This window comes from Oncorhynchus clarkii, chromosome 13 (assembly GCF_045791955.1).
Source record: "Oncorhynchus clarkii lewisi isolate Uvic-CL-2024 chromosome 13, UVic_Ocla_1.0, whole genome shotgun sequence".
NCBI classification, from domain to species: Eukaryota; Metazoa; Chordata; class Actinopteri; order Salmoniformes; family Salmonidae; genus Oncorhynchus; species Oncorhynchus clarkii.
The window spans coordinates 33,978,807-33,999,267 of NC_092159.1; the positions used below are offsets into that span (position 1 = coordinate 33,978,807).

Here is a 20,461-nt window from a genome sequence, read left to right on the forward strand (position 1 = left end):
TTATTCTTGCTTGTTCTCTGCGTTTGGGGGCATCTCAGTGTATTCAGACTGTCCAGCCCCAGCTAGCTGTTCTGCATTATCATCATCATCATCACACGGGGGACGGTTGCGATTAAAGAACCCCACCTGAAGCACAAACACAAAACATTTACATTTCCACATATTATTTTCGGATTCAGGTTTCCTATGTATGTCATTGAGGTCATTCTCCTTTATGTCCCTTCCTTTTTTTGTCTCCATACCAACCAATAGTTACAGGTTTGAGAAAAAACATATAATTCAAAAAGACTGAGTGATCAATACTTAGATGATAGCTGAGTAGCACCATCTAAATGCTACCCAGTTATGGGGCCCAATCTTGCACCACCTTCTGTTTTAACTATGTCAGTACATTACCTTCCAGAAGATCAGAGCTAGCAGAGCGAGGAGGAAAAGGCCAGAGACCACAGCCACAATGATCCACCACACCGGCACCTCCTTCTCTCCATCAGGAGCCCTCCACACCACACTGGTATGGGTCTTCACACATATACACACATGGTCAATTGGCTCCAATTCAATTTGTCCAATGACTACTGAAGAAATGGTTGCTTTGTGAGATATCGTTGCGTGTACATGCCTCAAGTAAGTCATTTACGTCGTTAGTGAATAAATGTTGTCTACACACAAGCAGAAGTGGAAATGGGAAACTTTGGTTCATTTTTTACCTCAGCCTGTCCACTTGGCAGCTCTTCAGGCTGGATCTTAGAGGGCATATCTATAACCGCATAGCGTGCTGTAGAGTGGAGGACATCATTCTCATGAGGCCTCTAGGGGAAACAGAATGAGGGTTTCATAATCCTTATGGAATAATGTCAAATAAGTAAGATCCTACAAAATGCTATCTCAATTTGATGCAGAGCTGTCTTGGAGCACTTTTCCTTTCTGCCTATGATTGTAGCTATGGTGAAATATTGTGTGGAAAATATGTCACTGTGATATGCTATAGGCTCCCATATTAGTCTCTCTCTCTCTCTTTTTCTCACCTCCAGGAAGGTTTGTACCCAGAGTCGGGACATCACCTTCACCACAGCGCTCCAGTCTCTTTCCAGACCTTTGGCCTCACACACAAACCTAAGACAGGTATCTCCACTGGTGCAGTTCTGTGGAGAAATCGAGAGAGGACCACACCGAAGTGTCAACGTTTTCCCCCATGACACATCAATGGAATGTCCCCATCCACTTGAGAGATGCAATATTTTGTTGTACAACCCCCTCTTGTGGCATATATAGAATATTGCAAGTTGTCTCTGAAATTGCAGTAAAGTGGAACTAGCCTACTGTACAGCATCAACTAAAGACAAAACAGTTTGATTGTACACGGATGCATGTCATTATGTTAATCGCATGAAGCGACACTTGTTTACCACGTGAACGGTCTCTTTGCGCTGAGGCTCCGGCCGTTCCACCTCATTCTGTTTAACCTTGTACACTCTACCAACAGTAGCATTCCCAGTCTTAACCAACTGCCAAAACAAAAGAGTGTTCCCCAATTTCATATAACCAAAACATCATCAAAAGAACAATAGAAAATATGGTTTGCTTTCCCTTTAAATAAAACATAATGAACGGAAAAAGCAACTTGGTTTTTCCGTTACAGAAATATTTGCTGTCTGGCACACTGCATGGCCACAACATGGCTACCTCTCTCACCTGATATGGGTCGATGTCAGGGGAGTCAGTGTGGCAGATGAGGAAATCCTCGGAGGCGTTAGCGAACACATCGAGCAGTAAGTCTCCATGGTGATGGGTGGGGATCTCTACTACCACCCTGGCGTTGACCATGCTCGGACCCAGGTTTCTCAACGGAGTGTTTCAACACAAAAACACGTGCTTTCAGATTTCACTCACTAAGTTGTATCTCATTGTCTTTGTATAAATATGAAATAACGTACACAAGCGTACTCTATAACGGCCTTTTGAACTCTTCAAATAGATGTTGTGCATTTTGGCCTAAAACTGCACAAACCTCAGAGAGACCGATGTCTTAAACGCTTTGTTTCTTTTCTGAGTGAACCACTGAGTGAACCATATAAGGTTACCTCATAGACGTGTTCCACTAGCGTGCCAACCTCCTCCAGGTCAGCAGGCTGCTCCTTCTGTTCCCACTTGGCAATGGGCAGGACACACTCAGGTGGAGAGGAGCCCCTGTCCAAAAAACAACAGGCTACAAAGGTGGACCAAACGCTGAGGACAACACTGAGAACATTAGCCTGGTCCTAGATAGGTTTGTACTGTCTTGCCAACACTTATATGGTTGTTGTCATGCATGGCAGTGCAGACAGTAGATCCGGCATCCAATAGATTGCCTCATTTCTCACTGATCTTAGTGGGATATAGGGATCAGACTGCTTCAGGATGCTTCATTTGCACCTCTTAGTCATATAGTTAAATAGTCCTGGTGATAATTAGTAACTACATGTCCTGGGAAAGCCAATAACTACAAGGACAAGAGGAAACCATGCTGTTACTCTACCGTAATACGCTCACATTAGGACAACATCTTCCAATGGCAAACATCACTAATCCCTTTTGGATGTTAGATATTCAGTCTGCTACTTGTCTGGCAAGGCAGCTCTGAATTGTCACACAGAAAGTGTGTCTCAGGAGTCAGGAGGAGTGCTCATTTCCATGGTAGAACAAAACAGCACAGTTTATGGCTCTGAGGATAATTGGAGGACAATAAGGAAAGCCCACCCACCCCCGCATCTCCAGAGCTGCCTCAGCGCTGACATCGATCCTCAGATGGGCCACATTATACTGTCAGGATTCTGGCTGTTCTTGCTAGAGATTATAAAGGAAGGAAGAAGCTGAACCAATGTTGAACATTTCCCTTGTGTCATTAGAAAAGCCACAAATCTTCAGGTGACACCTTGAATGTCTGAAATACAGACAACTGGATTAACAAGCATGTCAACTATATGTATCTCAGAGACTCTAAATATGCCTTACATTGTGTTGATTTCCCCATTAAAATGTTGTATTACAAACACAAAAACAATGCCTTGGTAGCATCGAGGGCATTAAAGTCTCAACCTTTTGATCTGTAATGTGAATGACATGTGGCTCTCCACCTTCTCCAGGTTCCCCACGCTGAATAACAGACCAGCCTGGAGCTACGACAGACAGAGAGAAAAACATACTGTACAGTATCATTCAGACTGACAACAGAGCTATTGCAAACACATAGTCACATGTCATCCACGTCCGTTGACAGTAAAGACCCAGAACGGCCGGAAGACTCCTTGATGCTTTCACACATTCACAGGAACCCAGAGCACACAGTGACATGTCTGGGTAACACATCCACACCTCTCCCCTTGCACTAGCTATGGTTAGTGGTTACCACAGAAATCCTATTGAATTACTATTATTTTATGTGTAATTCTATGCCAATGGGTCTCCATCGGTCTCTGCTTGGCACTCAGATAGCATTAAGGAGATTAGATTAGTGTCCTGTCTTTCAAGCTGCCTCACACTACAGAAACAGGAGATAGGCTCCTGCTCCAATGACCAATTACCTTCTGGCCCTGCTTCATAGGGTTCCCCAGCTCACAGACCACCACCACTGTCTGGTTCTCCTTCTTCTGAGCACAGATCAACCTGCTGAAGCCCTGGGGGAGTTGGAAAACTAATTATATAGTACACTATTTTTGACCAGGGCCCATGAGGCTCTTGTCAAAAGTAGTACACTACTGTTTAAAGGGAATAGGGTGCCATTTCAGATTCAGACAGTGTGTTTTACATAGGGCCAGTAGGTAATGCTGACCATGTAACCTGACCAGCAAAACTCTGGGCTCATACAGTGCCTTGCGAAAGTATTCGGCCCCCTTGAACTTTGCGACCTTTTGCCACATTTCAGGCTTCAAACATAAAGATATAAAACTGTATTTTTTTGTGAAGAATCAACAACAAGTGGGACACAATCATGAACGACATTTATTGGATATTTCAAACTTTTTTAACAAATCAAAAACTGAAAAATTGGGCGTGCAAAATTATTCAGCCCCTTTACTTTCAGTGCAGCAAACTCTCTCCAGAAGTTCAGTGAGGATCTCTGAATGATCCAATGTTGACCTAAATGACTAATGATGATAAATACAATCCACCTGTGTGTAATCAAGTCTTCGTATAAATGCACCTGCACTGTGATAGTCTCAGAGGTCCGTTAAAAGCGCAGAGAGCATCATGAAGAACAAGGAACACACCAGGCAGGTCCGAGATACTGTTGTGAAGAAGTTTAAAGCCGGATTTGGATACAAAAAGATTTCCCAAGCTTTAAACATCCCAAGGTGCACTGTGCAAGCGATAATATTGAAATGGAAGGAGTATCAGACCACTGCAAATCTACCAAGACCTGGCCGTCCCTCTAAACCTTCAGCTCATACAAGGAGAAGACTGATCAGAGATGCAGCCAAGAGGCCCATGATCACTCTGGATGAACTGCAGAGATCTACAGCTGAGGTGGGAGACTCTGTCCATAGGACAACAATCAGTCGTATATTGCACAAATCTGGCCTTTATGGAAGAGTGGCAAGAAGAAAGACATTTCTTAAAGATATCCATAAAAAGTGTTGTTTAAAGTTTGCCACAAGCCACCTGGGAGACACACCAAACATGTGGAAGAAGGTGCTCTGGTCAGATGAAACCAAAATTGAACTTTTTGGCAACAATGTAAAACGTTATGTTTGGCGTAAAAGCAACATAGCTGAACACACCATCCCCACTGTCAAACATGGTGGTGGCAGCATCATGGTTTGGGCCTGCTTTTCTTCAGCAGGGACACGGAAGATGGTTAAAATTGATGGGAAGATGGATGGAGCCAAATACAAGACCATTCTGGAAGAAAACCTGATGGAGTCTGCAAAAGACCTGAGACTGGGACGGAGATTTGTCTTCCAACAAGACAATGATCCAAAACATAAAGCAAAATCTACAATGGAATGGTTCAAAAATAAACATATCCAGGTGTTAGAATGGCCAAGTCAATGTCCAGACCTGAATCCAATCGAGAATCTGTGGCAAGAACTGAAAACTGCTGTTCACAAATGCTCTCCATCCAACCTCACTGAGCTCGAGCTGTTTTGCAAGGAGGAATGGGAAAAAATGTCAGTCTCTAGATGTGCAAAACTGATAGAGACATACCCCAAGCGACTTACAGCTGTAATCGCAGCAAAAGGTGGCGCTACAAAGTATTAACTTAAGGGGGCTGAATAATTTTGCACGCCCAATTTTTCAGTTTTTGATTTGTTAAAAAAGTTTGAAATATCCAATAAATGTCGTTCCACTTCATGATTGTGTCCCACTTGTTGTTGATTCTTCACAAAAAAAATACAGTTTTATGTTTGAAGCCTGAAATGTGGCAAAAGGTTGCAAAGTTCAAGGGGGTCGAATACTTTCGCAAGGCACTGTAGTTTTTCTTGCAGGTCACATGCGTGGGCCAGTTGATGTCACTCTGTTAACAATTCCCTTTTATTATGAACAGGAGAGTCACAGTCACCTCTCTGTCAGTCACCATACTCTGGTAGTGTGTGTTAGCTGGTGGGCGTATCTCCACCTTGGTCTCGTAGGCCCCCTCTCCTCTGTTCTCCGCTGTGATGACCAGCAGGGCAGGGTGGTCATCCCCTATCAGAAGACGGTCGGTACCTCTGAGGATGGGTCAAAGGTAGAGGCGTGAAGGGTTGTATAGTAGACAGGAATAAAATGCTCTAACTAGACAATAATTTCCCTGATATTCAGTTACCTGCATGGTTCGTAGTACAAATAAAAAGTCAAATGTAACCCTATTTTCCCTCACACTGATCTCATGAGATCTCCCTTTGCCAATGTCTTGAAAATGTAGAGTGACCAAGAAAACAGATGACACTACTGAGTGATGTGGAACTCAGGGGAGTTTGACACTCACGCTTCAGAAGTCAGCCTCAGGTCAGGGACACAGACATTGTCCTCTCCGCAGTCCAGAATGATCCTGGTCTGCACAACACACAGATACATACACACATTTTTATACCCAAAGAAACAAACACATTTGCTAATTCATAGGTTGCAACTATGTAATTACCACTTAGAAAATGTTATTCCTTTGCAAACTAAAATGTATTAATACATTAAGAATGTGATGTCACCTGTGCGACCACAGCTCTCTGGCCATGCAGTATGGTCTCCTGGGAGTTGGAGTTGGACAGGCTGTAGTTCAGGGAGATGAAGATGGGGCTCAGCTTGTCCTTGAACTCTGACTCATGCTGGAAAGAGAGACAGGATGCAGTATTGACCGTATCTTGAACAAACAGAAAACTCAAACTCAAGGAGAAAATGTATCTTTCCTCAGGAACAAATTACTTCAGTATGCGTCTCCTACCTATCTCCTCTGGAATGCTGTGGCCAGACACACTAATGCACATCATGACTGTGAAGCTGTAAGGAGAGAGACAGACCACATCAGTCATAATGTTATTCTGATTTTACAATAACAATTTCACACAACACCACGGGAAAGACCAGTCTCACACAGCCAGGAACTGTCCAGGCATGTCACACATCTCAGTAATATGTTAGGAACCTAGAGGAACACTACAGGAATTCTACATAGTGCCAATACGTGCATTCTTGCCGTGCCCACCAACATTTGTCCATCAGAAATGTTCTTCCCAGTTGGCCAAAAATATTCCTGCAGCAGTGAGTTTGGTTAATGACATAGTCACGGGAGGTAGGGGTGCTGAGGGTGCTGCAGCACCCCCTGAAAAATCAGAATAAAAATAACATTGATAAAAAAACAAAATAAATGGTCACAAATGTATTGCACTGGACCTTTAATAGGGCTGTATTAGCGGACCAATATAGTGTCTGTAGTGAAGGGCACCACCCCTCCCCTCAAATAAAAAAACTATATCAAATATACAATCACAATTAACGCAACAACCCCACCCCCAAACAACTTCTCGAGGCTATGGTTAATGCCGACACTAGCGGTATGATACTCTGGTATGAGAATAATCTTTACCAGGCCACAGGCTCGTTGGTGGTGGTGCGCTCACACTCCTTCACATCTGGGTTCAGGAAGTCAGGGTAGAGGGAGAGTTGGGTCTTTGCCATCACCACGGCTTGAGCCCTGGTACCACCCCACACAGACAGAGAACAAACGTTCTGGGTACATTGTGAATGCAAATGTTAAACTTCGACAGATAACATTTCTCAAGTTAATTTAAAGCACATATGTCAGAGTCAAGGCCCGCGGGCCACATCCGGCCCGCAAGAAGGTTTTTTACGGCCCCTGGGATGATCTTGATTTATTATTAGAACCGGCCCGCAGCAAGCCGGCAGCCCGCAGATCTTTTACACGCACCAATACTACATTTCCCACAATGCAAAGGTGACGCACCGAGCAGTAGGCTGCTTCATTTCAATATTCATTGGCACAGCAGTCGTCAGCATCACAGTAAAATTAACTTTCAGATACCCATCAAAAATGGCAAAACGGAAGGTGGATACTGAGAACCGGGGGTTTCAAACAAGGTGGGAGTCGGAGTATATGTTCACGAAGGTAGCTGGAAAACCTGTGTGTCTTCTGTGTGGAGAAAGTGTGGCGGTACTGAAAGAGTATAATCTGAGACGACATTATGAAACGAAACACGCGGACAAAAACAAGAATATGGACATGGAACAAAGGCTACAAAAGGCAGAGGAATTAAAACGAGGCCTCAAATCTCGACAGGCTCTGTTCAAAAAAGCCAAATCACAAGGCCAGGCTGCTGTCAAGGCCAGTTTTATTTTGGCAGAAGAGATCGCTAAATCAGCCCGGCCATTTACGGAGGGGGATTTCATCAAAAACTGCATGATTAAAGTTTGTGACGAAGTTTGCCCAGAAAAAAGGCAACTCTTTTTAAATGTGAGTCTGAGCAGAAACACCATTGCCGAGAGAGTAGACCAGTTGTCCATCAATCTAAAAGAGCAGCTTGTGAAAAAGGGAAAAGATTTTATTGCATATTCCTTGGCTGTGGATGAGAGCACCGACATTTCTGACATTGCCCAGTTGTCAATTTTCATCCGCGGAGTGGACTCCAACCTAAGCGTGACAGAGGAGTTTTTGGCTTTACGTCCTATGCATGGCACAACTACGGGGCATGATTTGTATGAAGAGGTGTCAAGATGTGTAAATGAGATGGAGCTGCCTTGGGAAAAACTCGTGGGTTTGACAACCGACGGAGCACCTGCGATGTGTGGACACAGGAGCGGACTGGTGGCGAAGATACGGGAAAAGATGCAAGAGGAAAACGCGACAGGTGAGCTGACAGCTTATCATTGTATCATACACCAGGAAGCGTTGTGCGGTAAAGCCTTGAAAATGGAGCATGTAATGAGCATCATCACGCGCACAGTTAACTTTATCAGAGCCAAAGGTTTGAATCACCGCCAGTTCAAGGCATTTCTGACGGAGTTAGAAACGGAGCATGGTGATTTGCCTTATCACACAGAGGTGCGATGGCTAAGCCAGGGAAAGGTGCTTCAAAGATGTTTCGAGCTTCGTGAGGAGATTTGTCTGTTCTTGGACAGCAAAGGGAAAGACACAACACAACTCCGAGACGAAATGTTTCTGTGTGAAATGGCTTTTCTGTGTGACATTACGAGTCATCTGAATGCAATAAACTTGCAGCTGCAGGGTCGGGATCGTGTCATCTCTGATATGTACAGTACAGTGAAGGCATTTAAAACCAAACTGACTCTGTGGGAGACGCAGATGCGGAAAGAAAATTTGAGCCACTTTCCCAGCTGCCAGACCATGAAAGAGAAGCTCTCTACCAGTGCGTTCCCGAGCACACAGTTGGCTGATAAAATAGGTATGCTTGCCGCTGACTTTCGACGCCGATTTGCTGACTTTGAAGCACAAAAAAGCAGGTTGGAACTGCTCGGTAACCCATTTGCTGTTGACGTGGAAAGCTCACCACCAAACCTCCAAATGGAGTTGATTGACCTCCAATGCAATGATGCACTGAGGGCAAAATATGCGGCAGTGGGTGCTGCGGAGTTCGCCCGTTTCCTCCCCGGCACAATGCCCCAGCTGCGCATCCAGGCTGCTCAAACGTTGTCTATGTTTGGCAGCACATACCTGTGTGAACAACTGTTTTCTTTGATGAACCTGAACAAAACATCACACAGAAGTCGACTTACTGCTGAACACCTCCACTCAATTCTGAGGATTTCTTCAGCTCAGAGCCTTACCCCGAACATTGATGAACTTGTGGAAAAGATGGGACACCACCAAGTATCACCCTCAACCTCAAACAAGTGAACATTACTGTGCAATCACATATTTAGAGTTTTTACTCAGTTCAAGTTTAAAAGTTAAAATTGAATATTTGTTTTCACTGCATGTTACTTCTCCTTAAACAAAGTGTTGTTTTTGATTAATAGATTTTTGCACTTTATTTTTTTGTATTTCAATCCAATTATATTTTAAAAATATTTCAGTTGAGTGGATGATAGAAAATTGCTATTATTGTTTTTTCTTTGAAGTAAATTTAGCCCACTTTTGCTAAAATAGAAAATATAGTCTACTGATGGTGCCTTGAATACCGGTTTCTTTCATTTAATGTTCATGTTATGGGGATATTTATATAAAGGAAATTTGTCTTTTGTGTCTGTTGAAAATTAAAGATTACTGACAGAGCCATAAGAAAATATTGCTTTATTTATCTGATCATATTGTAATATATTTGTTAGGTTTTCAGTAGGTTCAATTAGGTTCACTAGACTATATGCGTCATTTAAAAATTTTTCAATGAACATTCGAACAGTCCGGCCCTCGTCTTGTAGCTGATTTTTTTATTTGGCCCTCCGTCCATTTGACTTTGACACCCCTGATTTAAAGTAACAAATAAAGTGCTTGTTTACCTCACACTACTGTACCGGTACACAGCAATCTTATTGACTCCCCATTCACCAACAATTAGATCTGTGAGGCCACAAAGATTGATAGTAACAAGTTGCAAGCTCTTATTTTTCTAGTCTTGAAACAAGAAATATAGGGTCATGAAACAGCTTTGGAATGTACATTATCGACAGCACTTTCTCATGAAAGGGTACCAAAAAATAGTCAATGGGATTGATCGCCCTTTGGTAACAGCCAGGACCTCTGCTTTCATATCACAGTGACTCCTAAGAAACTCAATGTAGAAAACAAAACTATTTTCAAGGAAATAGGTCAGCTGAAAAAAAAGAAATTGTTTTCACAGTGACCAGTTTGTCTCAAAGAGTTGAACTGTAACAGCCTCACTGGGGAGTGTCTTTAAAAGCCAGAGGTGTTGCACATCAAAAAAGCATTGCTGTGTTGAGAGTAGCTGAACTAGTTTCCGAGGGACACCAAATGTATCCCTATTAGGTTCTCTCCCCCGGACAAATGTCGGCCCCTCCACTGGATGAGTGACCTTTCTGTTTCTCTCTCGTGTGTCCAAGAAACTTTGCCTTTGCCTCCAGGGGACGTTTTTACTGGGGCTGAAAGGAACGAGGACTTTGTTAAGTCGTGGCAATATGTCCTTGGGTAGTAGTCAGCTACAAAGAAAAGGACAACAGAAATCTTTGCTGTTGCTGTCGTTGAACTGCGCCAGAGGCTGATGGTTGGAGTCGTAAGGGAACAGAGTGACCTCCAAGTGATCTTACAGTTTGACATCTCCAAGTGGTCTTGGCAGGATTGACACTGTGGCTTGACAAGAGAGGTAGGGACATTGTTGGAAATTGTTGGCGGAGTAAGGTTTGTTGTTCCATAACTTCTCAGATCCTGATGAGATTATTATTTCACGATTGTGGGCTAGAATGAATTACTTCGAGTCAAAACACATGTATAACCCAAATATAATCAAATCCACATCTATTTTAAATCAAGGTAAGCAAGCCCACAGTTTCCGAAGAGTTTGTTTTCAGACTAACCTGGGTAACCATTTAAATCAATGTCAGTGGCTCCTCTTAGGGTGAAGCCAAACTGTGCTGGAGAGCCTGGGGACCGGAAGGGACTCTCAATGACCTGGGTATACTGGGGAGACAGTCCATCGCTAGACCCCATGGAAATGAAAACCCTTCCTTCAATGCCTGAGGATGGGGCTCCCACAGCAACATCTGAGAGAGAGGGGGAGAGCGAGAGAGACAGAAACGCTTTATAGTGATGAGTAATCCATGGACAGAGTGCATTGAAACACTGCTATAACAAAAGCATTCCCCACCATTAGACAATTTAGCATTTCAATCATGAAATCAAAGATTGTTTCAGAAAGGAGATTCAAGTGTTTTGCAGAGGATATTTTCACATTTAATATCATTCCTTGTTTTAAGTTACAGAGAAAAGCAGATACTACTGATTCTGCTGCCCCCGAGGCAGTTACTATATGAGAAGGGAAGATACATATATTATAAGTCAAATGACTGTATATCAGAGCTTCACCATTAAAACCGTCATTGTCCAGGTCACTGAGGGGGGGCGATGATGCTGCCAATGCGTCCATACACCTGGGAACCTGTCAGCTTCTGGTCTGGCTTGGAGTGGACGATGGAGCGCCCTCTCTGCAGGTACACACTCACCTGGGAAAGGGTTACACACATCCATTATCTCGGAGCAAGTGCTGGGTATTTAAAAAAGCATTGTTATTGTCATCACATGTTATAGATTTATTTGATAACATTTTGACCACCCAGGGCTCATCAGGTTTTCACTCACCTGGCACACCTCCTGCAACTACTGGCCCGACACACGCTCCATGAAGAGGGGCGCCCCGATTAGGATGTCATCTCGTCTGTGGTAAACAGAGAACAGAGCAAGAATGGCTCAATGGCTCAATCTCTTTTTTCATGGTTCCTCGAGACAACAAGCCGGCGACCAGTGGCTTAGATGTTATCAGATGGTTGATTCATGTTTAATACTTCAATGATTATGGACTAAAAAAAAGTAAGTAAGAGAGTTCTGACATACCCATCATTGTTAAATATCAGTTACTGCAACGCTGTGGCCAAAGTAAGAGGCCACCTGCAAGATGAAAGTTGCATGTGGTTTTGAGTGGACTTACATTGCTCATCACTCAGATATCAACACAAAGCCCTATCTGTATAGACATGTCACATAGTGATCACTTCTTCATCACTCTCCTGCAAACAAGTAAATAAAAATAAAATATGAATAGTCTCACCTGAGAGCCTAAGAATGTGTATTTCATTCCCAAAAAAGTCAATTGTATTTCCATTATAGATTTTGAACTGGATACAAAACCAAAACATTAGCTTACATCACTCTCTAATAAATTAACATTAAAAGTAAATGATCATAACACAATCGGGAGCCCTTACTGAGCCTGCTGTGTTGCAGTCATTAGGCACTCCAACCACATAATCTGAAACAGAAAATACATACTTGTACTGGATTTTAAACACAAAACAGACTTAATTCATTCATTATTGAGAAACGTTTCAACCCTTTCTATCTTGTACAGCTGTCACTATCTCACCCAGTCACATAAAGTGTAGGAAGTGTAATTTTATAGCCTGGGCACCACTCTGTAGCCCAATGTGCTACCATTCCAATCCTTGTCATGGCAAAAATGAACCAATGTTTGGCATGACAATGAGTTGGAATGATAGTACAAACTGGGACCAGGTTAGTAATTATCTGGTTGTGTGAACACTTTTGACGGAAACTTTCTTTCTCACCTGGTATGGAGTCTCCAGTAAACTCACCAGCGGCCACAGAATAACCTGTTGGTGAACCAGTGTAATGCATTAACCTTTCTGGTTGATTGAACTAATGATAATGTCTCTGAATATCATTGGACCGAATATTTTAGGCCAGTGGTTCTCAAAGCTCTTCTCGGGGTAGCACACCTGATTCAACTTGTCAACTAATCATCAAACCCTTGATTAGGTGAATTTGGTTTACTAGCTCAATCATCAAACCCTTGATTAGGTGAATTTGGTTTGCTAGCTCAGGGCTACAACAAAATTGTGAAACATCTGGGCGTCTCTGAGAAGAGGCATGAAAACCATTGCTTTAGACCACAAGTCTTGCGTGTAACTCTCTTACCATGGTAACGATCGCATCCACCAGTCTCAGGGGAATGGGTTTGTCCAGCCACATAAGGTTTGGCATTCGGGCTCTTGGCACTGTTGACCATGTCAGGCAGTCCTGCACTGATGATCTGACCTGCAACAGAAAGGTTAAGCGCCACAAACAGCATTTTGAGAAGACACTTTAGTAATGTTTATACATATTTATACATATGTATTCCATAATATTCCACAGTAATACTAGTAAACTAAAGCAGACAGGTTGCCTCCCACATGAACAATGTTTGACATTGTTTACCAGGACTAGTAATTTGATAATTCATCATGCTCAGTCATCATCAACCTTCCCAGAGACATCCTAACAACAGGGCTGTTAATGTACACGTTTATCCTAGGAGTGTTGATGAAAGCAATAATGGAAGCCATCATAATTATGGAAGCCACCAGCCTAAGAACCATTTATGGTGACATTTTATATTTCTTGTATTTTAGTGTTTGTCCACCCCATTTTTGGTCAATGCTCTAGCAGCAGGAGCAACCGACCCCCATTTCCCAGCAGCCTCAGCAAGTGTGGCATCCAGCTCCAATGACCCAGCAGCAAATGTTATGCCCCAGCAATTTTATGCCCTAGCAGTTTTACATCTGTGTGGTAGGCAATCTAGTTTAACCAGGCTAATCATTTTGTTTACACACTCTGAAACACCAGATGGGACATGTTACCTTGAAAGTAGTAGCCTCCAGGGGCACCAATAAGGAGCCTTCCCTCCTAGAATAGTACAGCAAGAAACAAATCAAATCATTGTTATAGATGGTATCATAACACTGTTGGCGTAATTACTACCTGACAGTAGCATAAACTATGTGGATCTAACCATTACTGATCTAATCTGCTACATTACTGTGTAATATACAACCTTATATGAATCAAAAGGATCAAGTTTGATGAGAAATGTTTGGAGTGCGGGCACCTTTGTTATGTCGGAGATAAATCCCACTTCACAGTATCGTCTGTCGTTATCTGAGAATCAATATTAGGATCAAAGATGAAAGCACACAGAGTGGGGAAAAAACAGCAGGCAAACTTGTGAACATGAAGTCAACTGCTGTTTTAAGAAGGAATACCCTAGTAGTTCTGTGGCATAGCAGGGACAATAATCCTCCTTTTGAGTGGACAACAGAGGAACCTGTTACTGTACTGTACAGGTACTAATGGGATGACTAAGATCTCTTACTGTACTTCAGGACTTTGTAAACCTTCTCAGTCATGATGTCTCTGCAGGGGGAGAAGTTGACCGTTTCCCCTGTCATTGTGTTCAACACTAGCCAGTTCCCCACTGGAGTGTTCTGGGACTCATCACGTTCACCCACGTCTATCACGTTCCAGTGGAACAGGGGGGCACAGGCCTGGCGCAGGGGGATGGAGGGAGAGAGAGAAGGGAGGAGAGAGAGAAAGAGAAAGAGGGGGAGAAGGAAAGTGATATAGAGAAAAAGAGAAGGGTAAATCAAAGTGATGTAGAGAATGACAGCAAGAGAAAGAAAGTAAATTAAGAAGGACCAGAGGCATACAAACATTGGTAGAAAAAGAGAAGGGGGTCGGTGGTCGGGAGAAACAAAATGTTAGAAGGAGAATGACAGTGCAAGAGGAAAGAAAATACATTAACGCTACAGAACATTCTAGACGATTCTGTGCTTCCAACTTTGTGGCAACAGTTTGTGGAAGGCCCTTTCCTGTTTCAGCATGACAATGTCCCATTGACAAAGCGAGGTCCATACAGAAATGGAGCCCTTACCTCAACCCCATCAAACACATTTGGTATGAATTGGAACGCCGACTGCGAGCCAAGCCTAATCGCCAAACATCAGTGCCCAATCTCACTAATGTTCTTGTGGATGAATGGAAGAAAGTCCCTGCAGCAATGTTACAGCATCTAGTGGAAAGCCTTCCCAGAAGAGTGGAGTCTGTTATTTTTAAAAATATATATATTTCACCTTTATTTAACCACGTAGGCTAGTTGAGAACAAGTTCTCATTTACGACTGCGACCTGGCCAAGATAAAGCATAGCAGTGTGAACAGACAACACAGAGTTACACATGGAGTAAACAATTAACAAGTCAATAACACAGTAGAAAAAATAAATAAAAATAAATATATAGCAGCACAGGGGAGAACAAATCCATAATAATGCCCATGATTTTGGAATGAGATGTTTGACGAGCAGGTGTCCACATACTTTTGGTCATGTAGTGTATATGCTGGTATTACTCTTATATTAAATTGGGCAAGGTATGTGGAACTGGAATGGCTTTTCATCAGATGCTTGTCTGAAATCCCAAAGAGGTTAAGATTTCCCTTCACTGGAACTAAGGGGCCTAACCCGAACCATGAAAAACAGCCCCAGACCATTATTCCTCCTCCACCAAACTTAACATTTGGCACAATGCATTTGGGAAGGAAGCGTTCTCCTGGCATCCGCCAAACACAGATTCGTCTGATGGACTGCCAGATGGTGAAAAGTCATTCATCACTCCAAAAAAAACGCATTTCCACTGCTCCAGAGTCCAACGGAGGCGAGCTTTACACCACTTCAGCCGACGCTTGGCATTCCTCATGGTGAGCTTAGGCTTGTGTGTGGCTGCTCAGCCATGGAAACCCATTTCATGAAGCTCCCGACAAACAGTTATTGTGCTGATGTTGCTTCCAGAGGCAGTTTGGAACTCGGTAGTGAGTGTTGCAACCGCGGACAGATGATTTTTACGTACTACGCACTTCAGCACTCAACAGTCCCATTCTGTCAGCTTGTGTGGCCTAGCACTAGCACTTGTTGCTCAAAGACTTTTCCACTTCACAATAACAGCACTCACAGTTGACCGGGGCAGCTCTAGGAGGGTGGAAGTTTGACAAACTGACTCGTTGGAAAGGTGGCCTCCTATGACAGTGCCACATTGAAAGTCACTGAGAGCTTCAGTAAGGCCATTTTACCATTAATGTTTGTCTATGGAGATTGCATGGCGGTGTGCTCAATTTTATACACCTGTCAGCAACGGGTGTAGCTGAAATAGCCGAATCCACATGTTTTTACTTACTTTCATGTATACAGTGTAGTTTAACAGATACCATAAAAACGATGCAACGCCTACTGAATGATGCAAAGTCAAAACTTAACAAATAGTACACTGCATTACTTACGTTTTGTTGCTAAACTGATAGAAATCTGCAGAGAAGCCAAAGAAGCTTCCCTCAGGGCCAGAGAACTCAGTGAAGTTAACCAGGTTTAGATTTAAGGTGTCAGAGTAATGTGGGAGAGCAAATAGCAGGAGACCCATCATTTGTATTGATGTATGAATGCGGTGTTCCTCCATCTTTATCAGCTATAACGCTTCTCTATCTCTGTCAACTCCCTTACCTAAAGGAAAGTACCCTCAAGTGAAACTGTAATCCAAATTTCTTGCCAAATGTGTTCTTCCTATGTGAGTAATTCTTATCATCTTCGTTTGTTTCCGCAAGGCAGGGAACTTACACAGTAATGTCGAAAGGGCTGTCATAGGTAGTGCAGAGTTATTGATGTGAGTTGAAGGATTTTTTTCTTGCTAAGCAAAATTTATTTGCGGCTCTCATTGCATTGTAGTGAGTGGAGTGTAACTAACTGCTTCCTGTAGATAGGACTTTGCAGAGAATATTTTGCACAATGAAGTGAAGATATGGGAGTCTGTCAGAACAGAACTCAGCTCTCACACACCTTAGCACATACATTTATAGTTATATTAACTTACAAACAATGTCTCTCATAGTACATAAATTAATTTTAAAAAAATGGCACTTTAATTTGCAAATAAATTCATAAAAAATCCTACAATGTGATTTTCTGGATTTTTTCTCTCTCATTTTGTCCGTCATAGTTGAAGTGTACCTATGATGAAAATTACAGGCCTCTCTCATCTTTTTAAGTGGGAGAACTTGCACAATTGGTGGCTGACTAAATACTTTTTTGCCCCACTGTATAGCGTCATACCCAAGAAGAATGTGTGTAGATTGATGAGGAAAAAAAGCTATTTAATACATTTTACAACAAGGTTGTAAACTAACAATGTGGAAAAAGTAAAGGGGTCGGAATACTTTCCGAAGGCACTGTAGCGGTGTAGGAGTCCACCTTGGGGCCCTTCAAACAAAACACAATCATTTCATTGATACAGGCCTGGTTCGAGGCCCCTGGTCTGTCCCGGGTTGGGTTATGCCAAATGCAAACGGCTTGTAAATTGTGATCCGTCCCAATGACCCCTGTTCCAATGTGCGCTTTTTGGTCTGATCGTCTCTGACTACTGAGTCACAGGTTTGCGTCTCAAATGACACCCTATATAGGGTACTCCATTTGACCAGAGCCCATTGGTCACTCCTACTTTTGACCAAGGGCTAAGGGTGCCATTTGCGACGCAGCCAACATCACGTAGCAGCTAAGTTGTATTTTGGTGATGGCTTTATGACCTTGGCAGCAGAGTCAGAAGTCGTGATGCACACTGCCAGAACCATTTGAAGATGGAAATGGTCAGACCTAAGCGGAGCTTTTATTATTGACCTTCTCTGGCTTTTTTATTGCAGTTGAAATAATCTAATAAAGGAATCATAAACACTTTATTGCACGACTGGAAAGCTTTTTTTGAAAGGGCTTCTGTGCTGTAGTAAGCCCATCATAAATGTGGTAAAATGTCAATGTGGTTTCATTGACTTGTTTTCATGCAATGTTTGGTACACTGAACAATCCTTGAAATCATTAGCTATGCGTCAGTCATGTACCCTTGATGTTATTAATATGGAAACGAGGGATGGAAATGGATGACTGCTTAAAGTGTGTGTTTGTGTGCACGCACTTGTGCATACATGTATGCACATGTGTTCTTATCCCTTAGTTGTCTAATGTCACCAGATGTCTTTCGGACAGCCAGTAAACCAGCTTAAAACGACACGTTGAACAGCATGCTTTTAAAGACTATTTTCACTAGAGGGCAACGTTGTTTCTTTGAAACAGACCAGCTCAGTCAGATGTACTGTAGTAGTATTCACCAAAACTTGTCAAGGGGGAACTACAGTAAGCAGGCTTATGCTCATCCACTCATCAGGTCCTCCCTCAAAATACAACGTAGTTCATTAATCTGTTCAGTGCTTTGATATAGTGCTCCAGGTTTGCTTTGCAAATAAGCAGTGCTAAAAACATGACAACAAATCCCTCTCCTACTGTACGTCTGCACTCGTTTAAAACAGCTTCATCGCCCCCACCAACACGAAGCAGTGAGCCTAATCAAACAACTCAGGATATCCATGATCTTGTTTAAGTGTACATGTCAATTTATAAAGATGACATGAAAAGCCAATTAATTGTACAATGTGTTAGTTCACATTACTTACTATACAAAAGCGTGAAATAGAGATTGAGACAGGAAGAATCCAAGAGAGGCAGGCTGTTGAATAGAGAAAAGGCAGTGGTCCAGGAGGAACACCAACAATCTCATGGTGCCTCACATACTATTGTATTCTGACATGACATTGAAAGAAGAGCTGATGGGGAGAGAAGCTTATGTTGGCAGGCAAGTGGCATGTGATCAAGGCTCGAGGCGCCAGGCTCCAAGGTCTCCCGTTTGTCCGGCTCTGGGATGATTAGTGATAGCCAGGAGTGCTCACTGGAACCTAATTGCTGAATAAATAGTAGTGTCGCTAAGGGGTGTTGTTCAACTGGTCAATTGCTTGATAAAGAGTGATTCCCATGGCTAAATGGTAGACGGTGATCATCAGCAGGAGCCCTAGAGAGGTTTTACAGTGAACTGTGGCAGACTATTAGGGCTTCTATCAGTCACTCCTCTCCATTCAGTTGCTTTAGTTACAGGGGCTGTGCTTGTCTTTGCTATCTATAAAATCCCTGATTTGGAACAGAGTGCTCAATAGTTCTCGAATAATACAGCAAATCAAAATCAAATCAAATCAAATGTATTTATATCGCCCTTCTTACATCTGCTGATATGGCAAAGTGCTGTAAAGAAACCCAGCCTAAAACCCCAAACAGCAAGCAATGCAGGTGTAGAAGCACGGTGGCTAGGAAAAACTCCCTAGAAAGGCCAAAACCTAGGAAGAAACCTAGAGAGGAACCAGGGTACCGTTTTTTCAAACTGTTCAAAACACTTACATTCAATTTGCATGAGCTAAATACGGTCTGAAATTTCCAACTTAAATTGACATTTTCAGCACTAGAAGAACCGTTATGTCCGTATTTGTAAAATGTCGTATTCATCATTAAGACAAAAGTAGATACATTTGCACAAGTATTCTGGTAGCCTTTGTCAAAATTGACAACATTTAACATGACAAAGTGATAAAAAACATGTTTTACGTTATTCTCTATGGTCAAAAATACTAACCCTAACACATCCCATTACCCATTAACCAACCACAATGTGCTCGCTGAGATACTTTACGGTGATACTTGGAATCCTCCCTGAAGCTTCATATCACCGTGAAGAGTTGTTGATACAGTATATGACACATACTCCTTGTCTCATCGTGTTGGACGGACATTCTAAAAAGATGGAATATTTAGCTAGATTCTCTCCCCGTAGTATGCTGTACCTGCATGCATACTATGCAATGACACTCCACTCACATAAATAATGTGATTTCATTATTATTTCAAGATTGAGGACCTTTCTCTGATGGGGAACCAATAAATGGAGCCCCTGACTCAATAAATTGAGTCCCTGACTCAATAAACCGCTCAGCTAGTCTCCAGATTGTTTATACTGGAGAGAGACTTATCTTCACCCTGTCTGTACAGGAGAATAGGTTAGTGTTGGATACCGGACACAGAGGATACTCCAGTCCAGACCAGTCTTCTAGATCATTCTTCATCATCTGGCTCTTCATGACCAGAATGACATTAAATCAGAAGGGATATTCAGGGCTTATTTCCAATATGTCCTCTCGAGAGGCTACCTCAAAAAGTGAGGGCTGGAGATTTCAGCCGACCAAGTTTATGTGGAAAAACAGGGAGGTGGGACCCTTTGATCCTGGAACCATTTCCTTTTTTGACCAAATGCTTTCAGGACTGGACTGGTCATAGCAGTACATTTACTTCCTATGCACAGGGGTGCTCATGGGAATGGAAGATTTATTTAATCACTGAGTTTGACCTTTTTGACCTGAAGATCACAAATGCATCCAAGCCACATACTTAAAAGTTGATTAAGTTTATTTATCATGAAATTACATTTTAATTCACAATGCAGATATGATCCTGCGTATGACCAATGTGGTAACAATACCATGTTGGTAAATAGTCATTTTCTGTTCGACCGAATAGGAAAACATCTGTGTGAGCATTTGAAATTAGATCAGGATAAAAA

At 42.5% G+C, this 20,461-nt stretch overlaps 1 pseudogene; it reads right to left on the reverse strand.

Moving 5' to 3' along the window:
• Positions 1-20,461, reverse strand: part of LOC139423548 (integrin alpha-IIb-like) — a 43,120-nt pseudogene continuing 22,659 nt past the window's right edge.